The sequence below is a fragment of the Capsicum annuum genome, chromosome 5 (genome assembly GCF_002878395.1).
Source record: "Capsicum annuum cultivar UCD-10X-F1 chromosome 5, UCD10Xv1.1, whole genome shotgun sequence".
NCBI lineage: Eukaryota > Viridiplantae > Streptophyta > Magnoliopsida > Solanales > Solanaceae > Capsicum > Capsicum annuum.
In genome coordinates, this window is record NC_061115.1 from 13053874 (window position 1) to 13068234 (window position 14361).

Genomic DNA, 14361 nt, shown 5'->3' on the forward strand with positions numbered 1-14361 from the left:
GACCCTCATCTGATGGTGTCCCCAAAAGAGAATGGTGGGACCCTTATCTGGCAGTGCTTATCTATATCATCAACTCTCATCGGACAGTGTTGATGTCTCGACCTATGTTGGCTACAAAATTTTGGAATGCTAGGATGACTTCTAAGGATCACACCCTTATCTGATAGTGTGTGTCCCCATCCTTGGGTTTACTCGGTACTAATTCCTACACCCATCTGATTAGACTCTGAACATGATTAACTGAACTGTATATAGACTGAGTTATTGTATTCTATTGACTGATGGAATACTACTGATAGCTGACAACTAACTGAGTTCATGAGATCCTAGAGATTTCCTGAGTCATAAGTGTCACGCCTCAATCCTATTGGGGCAGATAGGTACCCGTAGCCGTGAAGGCCCAAGAGAACCAATCTATAACCTAGTAATTCAAATGTATGCAACTATAATAGGCAAAGGTTTTTCCATATATGGATATAATGCCTTAATGAAAAAAAAAATATAAACGACAAGCCCTAAAACTATATACATAATAGACTTGGCCATTGGGGCCATAACATATACAAGATAACACACTACCATGCTTAACTTTTCATTGGTTTACAAAGCCTCTAGATGATACATAAAATTTAGCTAAGGTCGGGACAAACCCCCGCCATACTATTAACTTTTATACAATACCAAAAATATATGGAACCAACTCGGAAAGCCCCGAAGCAAACTGGAGCTCACCAATAGCAGATGGATATCCTGGGCTCCTACTGAGGAGGCGTGTTTGCCGAAGCACCTGTGCTTGTAGCATGAAATATAAGTCCCCCTATAAGGAGAGTTAGTACGAAAAAAATATAATGAGTATGCAAGGCGGAAAAGTAACAATACATGACATAAAGGCTCAATAAAAATATGGAACAAGTGTAAGAATAGTGCTAGTAGACCACCTTTACATTTACTTGTGGAACAGGGTACATTACATTTCTTTCTTCCTTTTACCTTATTACTTCATTATATTTGTAATCCATATGATACAAATGATCAGTTGATCAGTGGCCCTGAGCTGCCACCCATGTTACAGATTTTCGTTACTTTGTTTATTTAGCCTTTTGAGATTGTTACTTCGGTGGTCATAACCTTATGGTACCTTGAAATAATGATCTATCAATAAGAGATATGTAAATAGGCAATCAATGCAATAACAATGAAGTAAGGAGTTGTTGGCACACTAATGAAGTGTTTAGGAGCTAAAAATAACACATGGGTCTTATTTGAGTAACCGGAGAAATTCTGAAATTTACTAGTGAAAGTAGGCATGTAGGATTGGTAGTAAGCATATATCGAGGTGGTTTAACACATTAGAGAGTGGGAATAAGTTCATTAGTAATATAGTATATCATAGGTGCTATTATGTAGCACGTGTTTTTGGATGACCTTGGAAGCTTACTCGATGGAACAAGTATCCGTTTTCATGCCAAGAGTACAAAATAGAGTATGCCTTACATACCTGATTGTAAAACTCCAATACCAGCCCAACTCTACTTCCTACACTTTTAGATTACTTATCTACAATGAAATATATGGCAAACTAATATTATCAACCAAACATCACATTTTGACTATTTAACTTCACCACATCCATCTTATATAATTCAATACAAACTAATTACACCTTTTCCCAATATCAACCGGGCATCCCACAACACAAACACACAAAACAGTCCACAACAACACCCAATCGTCCTTTAATAGCAACCCAATATGTGCAATCCTCTATCAACACATGTATATGGAAAAGGATAAAAGTGGACAGCAACCATATATTTATTTTCTTGGTATTTTAGTGTCTTAATGTGTATTTCCTCAATAGCTTAATCCCTTCACACATACATCAAAAGAGAAAAAAGAAATTCCTTAATAAGTAAGAACAATGGACTGCCCAAACTTATAGAGAGGGTTGTCCGGAAATTAATCTTAAAGAACACATAGTTTCCATGGTATAAGCTCATGAATTATTCACTTACATTTAGCTTGGAAAGAAGGTCAATCCCAAGAACCCTTGTGTAATTATAGGGTTGTTTCATAGCCAAGAGAGAACAAGAGAGAAAAACCTAGAAAGCTGGAAATTTTGTCTAAGTTAAAATGAGAAAAATTGCTGATTTCAATCCATAAATAGGAGCTGCTCTTGGACGAATTTATTGACTACTTTTGGGACATATTTTGTCAAGTAATTGATGTATACACTTTCCCAATATATTGGGACTTTGTGGATCAAAAACTATTGGGCCTTAGCTACCAATTTTTCCTCCTTTTCTTCTCTTTAACTTGGTATTTGGCAGATTTGAGTATTGGACCTCTTTTCTCCATTTTCTTTCTCTTTTACTTAATTTGGGCTCAAATGAGTACATTAATATAAGGCCTAATCTGATACATGGTATTGATCCCATTAACTTGGTCCAAATAGCTCAAGTAAGTGATCCACCTACTAGCTTAAGTAAGTTAAGAAAGCACCTTAACAAAATTCTCAATTTTTAGTTCTTAACTCTTTAATGTAACTTACAATTTGTATATACTTGGTCACATTAAACCATGGGAATTATTTATAACTCCATCTAGATCACAAAGATATATCAAGTTCCATATAAATAGAACAAGTACACACAAAAATATGGGGTGTTACATCCTTCCCCCCTTTAGAACATCCGTCCTCGAATGTTAGCATAATTGTCCAACTAAAACAAATTCAAGCCTAAGTTTAATATTCCTATCATCACACAGTACTTATATATATATATATATATAGGGTATTTAGATTTTCATTGCTTCCTCAGCTTCCCATGTGATCTCCTCCACTTGCTGGTTTCTCCAAAGTACTTTTACAGATGCTATTTCTTTATTCCTTATTTTCTAAACTTGTTGATCTAGAATGACAATAGGTATTTCCTCATAGGTGAGATCTTCCATAACTTGTACATCTTCAGTAGAAGTGATATGTGATGGATCAATGCACTTTCAAAGCATTGAGACATGAAATACCGGATGTACTGCTGAGAGCTCTTGGGGTAGCTCTAACTCATATGCGACCTGGCCAAACCTCCGAATAATCTTATATGGGCTTATATAGAGGGGACTTAGTTTCCCTTTCTTACCAAATCTCATCACCCCTTTCATTGGTGGTACCTTCAAGAATACCCAATCACCGATAGAAAACTCTATCCCTCTTCTTCTAATATCTTCATATGACTTGTGTCTACTTTGGGCTATTTCCAGCCGCTATTGAATTACTTTAACCTTTTCCATAGCTTGATAAATAAGATCTGGTCCGAATAAGGCAGTTTCACCCACTTCAAACCATCCAATTGGTGATCTACACTTTCTTCCATACAAAGCTTCATATGCTTCCATTTTGATACTTGAATGATAGCTATTGTTGTAGGCAAACTCGATAAGAGGCAAATGATCATCCCAGCTACCCTTAAAGTCTAATACACAAACTCATAGCATATCTTCAAGTGTTTGAATGGTGCGTTCTACTTGTCCATCAGTTTGAGGGTGAAAAATTATACTCAGATTCACTTGTGTCCCAAATTCCTCTGAAAAGACTTCAAAAAATTTTCAGTAAATTGGGCTCCCTGATCTGATATAATAGAGATTGGCACTCCGTGTAGTTGAACTATCTCTTTAATGTACAATTTTGCATACTCTTCAACTGTGTAAGTGGTCTTTACTGGTAGTAAGTATGCAGATTTGGTAAGCCTATTAACTATCACCCATATAGAATCAAACTTTTGAGATGTACGAGGAAAACCAGTGACGAAATCCATATTGATCATGTCCCACTTCCAGATTGGAAGATCTATGCATTGCATATAACCCCCCAGGCTTCTGGTGCTCTACTTTAACTCTTTGACAATTTGGACATTCGGCTACAAATTGTGCAATGTTCTTCTTCATGTCACTCTACCAATATATTTCTTTCAAATCTTGAATACATCTTAGTTGACCCTGGATGAATGAAATACCTCGAACAATGTGCCTCTATCATAATCCTCTTTCTTAGCCCGTTTACATTAGGCACACATAAATCTATTTTGTCATTGAAGTACTCCTTCCTGCGTAAGATGAAATGCCTTAGTCGTACCACATTGTACATTCTCCTTAAGCTTTAATAAAATTGTATCTACATATTACTTCTCTTTCACTTCAGCTACTAATAAAGATTCTGCTGCATTATGTACAATAAGCCCCTCATCTGGAGTTTCAAGAAGATGAACCCCCAAATTAGCTAGTTGGTGGAGATCTTTAATCATCCCTTTCCTTTCTATAGACGTTATCATAGCCTTACGACTTAGTACATCAGCTACCATATTTATTTTCCCTGGATGTACAAGATATCAACATCATAGTCTTTTAATAGTTCAAGCCACCTCCGTTGCCTCAAATTTAGATCCTTCTGGCTAAATATATATTGCAAACTCTTATGATCAGTATATATGTCAACATGAATCCCATACAAGTAGTGGTGCCATATTTTAAAGAAAATATAACTGCTGCTAGCTCGAGATCGTGCGTAGGATAGTCTTTCTCATGTGGCTGCAATTGTCTGAAGGCATATGCTATTACTTTACCATGCTGAATCAATACACATCCTAAGCCAATTCTTAAAGCATCACAATTCACTGCATACCCTTCTGTGACTTCTGGAAGTACCAATACGGGTGTAGAAGTCAACTTATTCTTCAAATCTTGGAAACTCCTTTCACAGGCATCATTCCATTGAAACTTGGATGCCTTGTGTGTTAGCTTGGTTAAAGGTAAAGAAATTGAAGAAAACCTTCAACAGACCTTCTATAATAACTTGCCAACCCAAGAAAAGTACGAATCTCCGTAGGCGTTGTGGGCCTTGGCCAACTCTTCATGGCTTCTATCTTTTGAGTATCAACCTTTATTCCTTCACTAGATACAATATGACCCAAGAATGCCATCGATTTTAACAAAAACTCACATTTAGAGAACTTTGCATATAGCTTGCGATCATGAAGAATCTACAATACCTATCATAAATGATTGGCATGGTCCTCTTCTGATCTGGAATAAACTAGAATATCATCTATAAAAATTATCACGAACACATCTAAGAATGGCTTAAACACTCTATTCATCAAATCCATAAAAGCTGCGGGTGCATTTGTTATCCTAAATGACATGACTAGGAACTTATAATGACCGTACTATGTTTGGAAAGTTGTCTTGGATATATCCTTCTCTTTGACCCTCACTTGGTGGTAACCTGACCTTAAATCAATCTTTGAGAAGCACTTGGCACCTTGTAATTGATCAAATAAACCATCAATTCTTGGGAGAGGATATTTATTTTTAATAGTCACCTTATTCAGTTGCTGGTAGTCAATACACATTCTCAATGAACCACGTTCTTACGCACAAATAACACTGGTGCGCCCTAGGGGGACATACTAGGCCTTATGAATCCTTTCTCTAGCAAGTCTTTCAATTTCTCTTTCAATTCTCGTAATTCTGCCAGGGCCATTCTATATGGAGGAACTGAGATTGGTTGGGTGCCTGGAATCACATCAATACCAAACTCCACTTCTCATTCAGGAGGTAAACCTGAAAGGTCTTTAGGAAATACATCAGGAAATTCATTTACCACCGGAATAGTTTGAAGAGTTGGTGGCTCCACATCTGTATCCTTCACTCTAACTAGATGATATATGTAACCTTTGGAAATCATTCTTTTTTTCTTAAAATAAGAAATAAATTTACCTCTTGGCTCACCAATATTACCTCTCCATTCAAGGACTGCCTCCTTTGGAAAATGGAAATACACCCTTTTACTTCGGCAATCTACTATGGCATAACAAGATGCCAACCAGTCCATACCCATTATAACATCAAAATCTACCATTTCCAGCTCAACAATATCAGCCATCGTATCGCAACCACAAATAGTTATAATACAATTTCAATAAACCCTTCTAGCTATAATGGATTCCCCAACAGGCGTAGACACTTCCAATGGCTTAGCTAGAAATTTTGGTATTGTTTTGAACTTTCCAGCAATCAATGGAGTGACATATGATAAGGTAGAACCGGGATCAATTAATGCATATATGTCAAGTTAAAATATAGACAATGTACCTGTAACTACATCTGGAGAAGCCTCTAAATTTTGTCCACCCGCTAGAGCATACGTAGGATTCTGAACTCCACTAGAACTAGCTGCTCCTTTATCACCCCTAACACGACCCATAAGTTATGCACCCCTACCTGAATAAGGTACCGATGATGATGATGCAATGGCTGATCCAATAGGTCGTGTTATACCACCTATGCCCCTTTGTGGGCATTCTCTCAACATAAGCCCCGACATACCACACCAAAAGCAAGTATTTGTCCCCAACCGACATGTACCTAAATGAAGCTTTCCACATTGTTTGCATGGCTATCGAGGAGGTCTAAATTGGCTCATACTTCATTGCCCTTGATACCCCACTGTTCGTGAACTCTGACTCTCACTTCTTTGCCCAAATTGATTATCTTTGGACCCTTGAAACTATGGTAGAGCACTAGCTGCAGAATAAGAAGATAATAGCCTAGGTGTTTTATTATAAAATTGAAGCCTAAAATATCCTTGGGATGCCATAAACTGCCCCATAGATCTGGCCCTCTTGGAATATCCTCTTTCTAATTCTTGTGTTTTTCTCCTTTGCCTCTGATCCTTCATTTTTTGTGCAAAAGGTTGTATCCTTGCTACGTCCATGTCTTTGTTCAAAGAAGCAATAGTACAATCTCTAACCAAATATGGATCCAACCTATCCACATATCGATGAACTTTATCATCCGTAGTAGCTACAATATTTGGAGCATACCTAGACAAGGAGTTAAATCGGAGGCTGTACTCTCTCATGCTCATATTCCCCTGGTGAAGATTCAAGAACTGATCTGCACAGGCCTGTCGAATATCGAATGGAAGGTAATGATCAAGAAATGCCTCTTTGAACTCTTTGCAAGTAGCTGAGGGTGCATCAATACCTTTAGATCGTTTCCAGTCTTCGTTCCAAAATATAGCCTCCCCTTCTATAAGCTGCTAACTCAACTGTCTCTTTACTTGATATATGCATAACATCTAGATCCCTTTGGATTTGATCAATGAAGTCTTGTGCGTCTTCATTAATATCTGATCTGGTGAAGGTGGGAGGATCCAACTTAAGAAAGTCTTACGTCCGAAGGCTAGCTACCCTATCTGCACCACTAGAACCTATAGTAGGAATGTCTTGCCCTTGAGCTTGTCCAGCAACTATACGAGCGAAAATTTGCACCGCATTTCTAAGATCTTGATCAGTAGCATTAATAGGTGGCTCTAAGGATGTGGTTCTTCTCCTTCTTAGCTCTTCTGTAGTGGAAGAAGTTTATGATACATACTCAGCTTAAGCCTCACTTTGATTAGCTTGTATAGGTGGTGTCTTGCTAGTTCCTTCTTCGACAGCCACATCTATTCGCTTTCCTACACTCTTACTCCTCGTAACCAGCGTCCTTACTATAATAAGAGAAACAAAAAGATTCAATGGTTAAATATGACTTTATTTACAACATGGGCTCTATTGCACAATCTAAGATATAAAGAAAAGAGACAATCCCTAAATATCCCATAGCCTCATGTTTATAGATGTGATGCACAACACACCCATAAACAAGACTCTATGTAGACACGGCTTAGTAGACTCCCTAGGATGACTCGCTCTGATACCACTTTTGTCATGCCTTAAATCCTATTGGGGCGGACAGGCACCCATAGCCATAAAGGCCCGAGAGAACCAACCTATAACCTTGGAATTCACATGCATGCAACTATAATAGGCAAAGGTTTTGCCATATACTGATATAATGCCTTAATGAAAAAAAATATAAACGACAAGCCCTAAAACTATATACATATTAGACTTGGGCGTTGGGGCCATAACATATACAAGATAATGCACTACCATGCTTAACTTTACATTGGTCGACAAAGGCTCTAAACGATACACAAAATTTAGCTAAGGTCGGGAAAAACCCCCACCATACTATTAACTTTTACACAATACCAAAAATATATGGAACCAACTCGAAAAGCCTCAAAGCAAACTGGAGCTCACCAATAGCAAATGGATATCCTGGGCTCCTACTGAGTAGGCGTGTTTGCTGAAGCACCTGTGCCTATAGCATGTAATAAAAGTCCCCCCCATAAGGGGAGCCAGTATGAAAAAAATGTACGGAGTATGCAAGGTGGAAAAGTAACAATACATGACATAAAGTCTTAATAAAAATATGGAACAAGTATAAGAATAGTGCTAGTAGACCACCTTTAGATTTACTTGTGGAACAAGGTACATTACATTTCTTTCTTCCTTTTACCTTCTTACTTCATTATCTTTGTAATCCATATGATACAAATGACCAGCTGATCAGTGGTAAATAATAAATCAGTATCAGCCCATGCTAGGCTTATGCCCCTGAGCTTCCACCTACATATAAAGTATAGGGATCGGCCCATGCTAGGCTAATGCCCATAGTTGCCACCCATTTTATAGATTTTTGTTACTTTGTTTAATTAGCCTTTTGAGATTGTTACTTCGGTGGTCATAACCTTATGGTACCTTGAAACAATGATCTATCAATAAGAGACATGTAAATAGGTAATCAATGCAATAACAATGAAGTAAGGAGTTGTTGGCACACTAATGAAGAGTTTAGGAGATAAAAATAACACATGGATCTTATTTGAGTAACCGGAGAAATTCTGAAATTTACTAGTTAAAATAGGCATGTAGGATAGGCAGCAAGCATGTATCGAGGTGGTTTAACACATTAGAGAGTGGGAATAAGTTCATTAGTAACATGGTATATCATAGGTGCTATTATGTAGCACGTGTTTTTGGATGACCTTGGAAGCTTACTCGATGGAACAAGTATCCGTTTTCACGCCAAGAGTTAAAAATAGAGTATACCTTACATACCTGGTTGTAAAACTCCAATACTAGCCCAACTTGATTTCCTGCACTTTTAGATTACTTATCTATAATGAAATATATGGCAAACTAATATTAGCAACCAAACGCCACATTTTGGCTATTTAACTTCACCACATCCATCTTCTCTAATTCAATACAAACTAATCACACCTTTTCCCAATATCAACCGGGAATCCCACAACACAAACACACAAAACAGTCTGCAACAACACCCAATCCTCCTTTAATAGCAACCCAATATGTGTAATCCTCTATCAACATATGTATATGGAAAAAGGATAAAAGTGGACAGCAACCATACCTTGATTTCCTTGATATTTTAGTTTCTTAATTTGTATTTCCTCAATAGATTAATCCCTTCACACATACATCAAAAGAGAAAAGAGAAATCCCTTGATAACTAAGAACAATGGACTGCCCAAACTTATAGAGAGGGCTGTCCGAAAATTAATCTTAAAGAACACATAGTTTCCATGGTAAAAGCTCATGAATTGTTCACTTACCTTTATCTTGGAAGAAAGGTCAATCCCAAGAACCCTTATAGAATTATAGGGTTGTTTCATAGCCAAGAGAGAACAAGAGAGAAAAACCTAGAAAGCTAGAAATTTTGTCTAGTTAAAATGAGAAAAATTGCTGATTTCAATCCATAAATAGGAGCTGCTTTTGGAAGAATTTATTGACTACTTTTGGGTCATATTTTTTCAAGTAATTGATGTATACACTTTCTCAATACATTGGGCCTTTGTGGATCAAAAACTATTGGGCCTTAGCTACCAATTTTTCCTCCTTTTCTTCTCTTTAACTTGGTATTTGCCAGATTTGAGTATTGGGCCTCTTTTCTCCATTTTCTTTCTCTTTTACTTAATTTGGGCTCAAATGAGTACACTAATATAAGGCCTAATCCGATACATGGTCTTGATCCCATTAACTTGGTCCAAATAGCTCAAGTGATCCACCTACTAGCTTAAATAAGTCAAGAAAACACCTTAACAAAATACTCAATTTTTATTTCTTAACTCTTTAATCTAACTTAAAATTTGTATATGCTTGGTCACATTAAACCACATGGGAAGTATTTAGATCTCCATCTACAGCGCAAAGATATATCAAGTTCCATATAAATAGAACAAGTACACACAAAAATATGGGGTGTTACAATAAAACTATCTGAAGTTTAAGGATTCATAGCTTGACTGAGAGTATCGTGAAAACGTGACATTGGCTCTAGGCACACAGCTAATGTTTTGGGTACAAGTACCCCCAGGACTCGATAGAAGGAAACTGACAAAGAATGACTTACTTGAACACATAATTATCACCATAATCCATAATTCATTTACCAAAGCATTTCATCAAACAGGTGATAAACATAAACTTATACATTTATGGGGATTTCATGATATCATACTAGTTGCGCATTTTTCCTTCATCTAGACATTTAATCAAACACATTGTGGGCATAGCATATGTAAACAACATTGTATAACAATTAAAAATCATGATTCAATTCTAGTTTCATCATTCAAGAGTTTAATCATAGGTTTGCATGAATCTATATCTATACTAATCAAACCCACATAGGATTTATCACCTAACGTGGAATAGAATTCAATTACTCATTATCAACATGAACAAGAACAACTCAATCATGAAATTCATAGAGAAAATCTATAAATCTTGAATTTAGAAAAGAGATCCTTGGGCTTCATGGACAAAAGAAGTCCATGAATGAACACTATGCATACCTTGAATAATAGATCCCTGAAGGTTCTTGGAGAATTTCTTGACTGGTTCTTGAGTTTTCTTGAATTTTTTAAGAATGATTTAGTCCTAGTTCTTGGCTTTTTATCTTGAGAGAAACTCTATCTTGATGTTATGAATGAATAGGGAGAATGTGATTTCTGGCTAAATTTAACTCGGTATATAAATGGGTGGTAAATGACCAAAATACCCCCTTTAAAAATGGCCTGAAAATACTAAATGTATGGTTCGCCGAGCTAGGGCGATGGTCCATTGGTACTGCAACGGTCCATCGGTCCTGACCATTGGACCTGGGTAGAAATAAGTCTGAGTTCAAGGGCAGGCTCCGACGGTCCGTCGAGCTAGCAATGGTCCATTGGCATCTACTATTGTTCTTGGGTGGAAAGTAGGTTCATTGCCTCAGTACGATGGCAGGCTCCGACATTCCGTCGATCTAGTGATGGTCCGTTGACCTGTCCGTCGGTTCTGGGCAGTCTGAACTGCTTCCGTAAAATGTCCATAACTTCTTCTCTCGATACTGGATTTTGATGAAATTGTTATCGATGGAAATCTTATTCAATTTTCCACATGTTAGAAAATGAGATTCTTAAAAATACCATGTGTACAAATATAGATTTATATTTCAAAGCAAGTTCTAATATCCTTGAGATAATTTCAAGCTAGGAAAAAGGCATGGGTATTACATAAATATTCTTGAATATGAAAATTTTGATGTGATTTTTGAGATAAGGTTATCAGTGAAGGGGAAAAGAACAAGATGAACTTCCATTGTGTGAAAAAGTTAGGAAGGAGATATATGGCAAAAATCTTTGTGAGAGTGATTGAAATTGCTGGTTTTAGAAGGGAGATCCATGAAGTGGGTGTAGTAAAGACAGGGTTGAATATGGTGAATGATGAAAACACAAATCAATGTGTTATGTGGTTAGTACTTCCTGAAATAAAACCTGAGAGTGTTTGATGGTAGTGATAAGGTGAAGTAATAATCTTAAAGGGATATAGAGTATGGGGTCCCATAGCTTAAGCTAGCACCTTTTTACTCCCGGTTAAGATTCAATATATAAGTACTATGCAGTGGGACACAAATTCTTGTGACTGGGCGCATTGTGGGGGAATTGTAGGTTGGAAATGATAATGTATGTTCTTTATTGTTTGGGGCATATAGAGTAGTGTCTCTAAGTTCAATTCTATTCATTGTATCTTGTAAGGTAGAAAATATTTCTATTCTTATCTCCCGTGAAACTTTATTTCATGATTGTACCAAGATAAATCAGGCCTATTATCACCAAATAAACTCATGTCTTATGTTTTGATGATTATGATCCCTAGAACTCATGTGCAAGGTCATCTCTATATCAATTCTTATTATCACACTTCGTGCTTACACGATTCACTTGGCAATGTCATGAATGCTCTTATTAAGGTCTATGTATGTTTCATTCAAAGAAAATTCTTAAATTAAGGTTGCATCCTTTATTCCATACTTGCAGAGCTTCAATTAGTTCCTAACCATCAATTGGGGATGAATGATCCCAAGGGGAAGATAATGCTAAACCCCGCACTTTCGGGCTAAAGTTGAATCATCTTTCTTATGTTTATATACTCAAACCCAATGTTTTATACTTATACATAAGTGTGAATGACACTACCTTAGTATATAAACATCCTTGGATATGAATATACACCATAAAAATCTCCTAGCTCAAAAGTTAAGTTGAGCACTTTCCTATCGATTGACTTTTCGTTGAAAACTTTTCTTAGGTCGAATTCTAGTGACCATTTCTCCTAGTATATAAAGATTCGTATGGCCTACTATATATCAAATTAAATCCCTTCGAGTCTTCTTTCCAATTACACCGATCGTTCGTCAATTCTAGTCCAGAGACAAAAGTTATTAGTGTTTGAATGAGGCACTGTCCAGGGTGTGCGATGGCCATGTGCCATACACCAATCACCTAATCACACTACCTCAACAATGATTTGGCCATGAGATGCACACCCAAAGGTATGCAATGGCCATGCAATGTGAAGCTTCTCCGGGGCGTCAAAAAGTATTCCGATTGATTTATTATAAGGGTACAAAGGCCTTTTAGTATCCCATAACCATTCATAACCCTCCTTGGATGAAATTAAATCCTTAAACATGTCATTTTCACCATAAAAACTTGCTAATCATCTTTTCTTCAATAAGAGAGTAGAAACCATCTAGGGTTTGAGGATTTTGATCTCCAAAGGCAAATCTCTCTATGTTTCCTTCTATTTTTCTTCGTCAAAAGGTATGTGGGACTATCCTAAATCTCATGGTGTAAGTTTACATTTTTAAACAAGTTTTAAAGATATATATGTATATATATTTAATGGGTTTTGGAAATTATTTAAAGAGCATATATCATAACCCATTTTGATGAAAGTACGTAATTATCATGGGGGTTTTCCATATGCTTGATTTATAATCTTGTGCATACATGATTTGAGTTCAAAAAGTGATTTATGAATATGAATTATGAAATCCCTTCCCCATGATGAAATTTATTATTTAGCGTGTATGATTTGTGAATTGGGTTTGAGAGCATAAATTATAAGCTTTTTATGATCATGAGATTTACCTATAACAAATGTTCGAGTTGTTTTATGAATGAAGATGATTCTTTAGTTTAAATTCCTATTTACTTATGGTTGTTTCAAGTGTTTCTCAAAGAGATGATTTATATTCTAAATAATATGGTTTCCTAGATTGTATGTGATTAATGAAAGAATTGACCACCACGTATTAATGTCTTGTTAAGAGTGTGGTTGCATAAGTTTCATATGTTTTTGATAATAAGAACTCTCGTGTAATTTGATAATATTTTGGTGGTCATTTACATATTTTGAATGAAAAGGGTTGTGGATTTGATATGATATGAATGACTTGCAAGTATGGGTATGACGATACCCTATTGTGATATGCCCTTAAAAGAATGAGAAAAAAATTGTTTATAATCATGAAGTATGTTTTAAGAAGATAAAATTGGCTTTAAGAGAGTTAGATGGTTACCCAAATAAAGAACGAGTTGAAAGACTCGATGCTGGAAACCGTGATTAGTCGGTGTGGGATTATGGTACCCTATTTTGTGATCTTGTGTACTTTTATTCATGTCGTCCCAATTTGGGACTATGGTTAGGAGCCCTTCTTTATGATTTTGTTCACTACCATAACATGTTGATTTGATTGGGGATTATGACACCCTGCTTTATTATCTTTTCGTATCCCCCTTACTGATACTCCAATCCTTGCAGCAAACATGGATTAGGGGCTTAGCCACCGAGTCAAGGGCAGATTCCATATAGTCCATGGGAATGTTGACTTGTAGGGTGTACCATTGAGCTCAGAAGTAAAATAAAGAGTTCAGTCATGGTTTCAAGAACATGTTTTGAAGCTCATCAAATTATGCCATGTGTTTTCATTACCTTATGCTAAATTGTTTTATGAAATGCTATCACTTATGTGTATAAAAATATGTTATTTTTGGATTGTTCTACATACCAGTACTTTAGAGTATTGACCCCCTATATTTAAGGCTCTGGGCTTCAGGTCTGT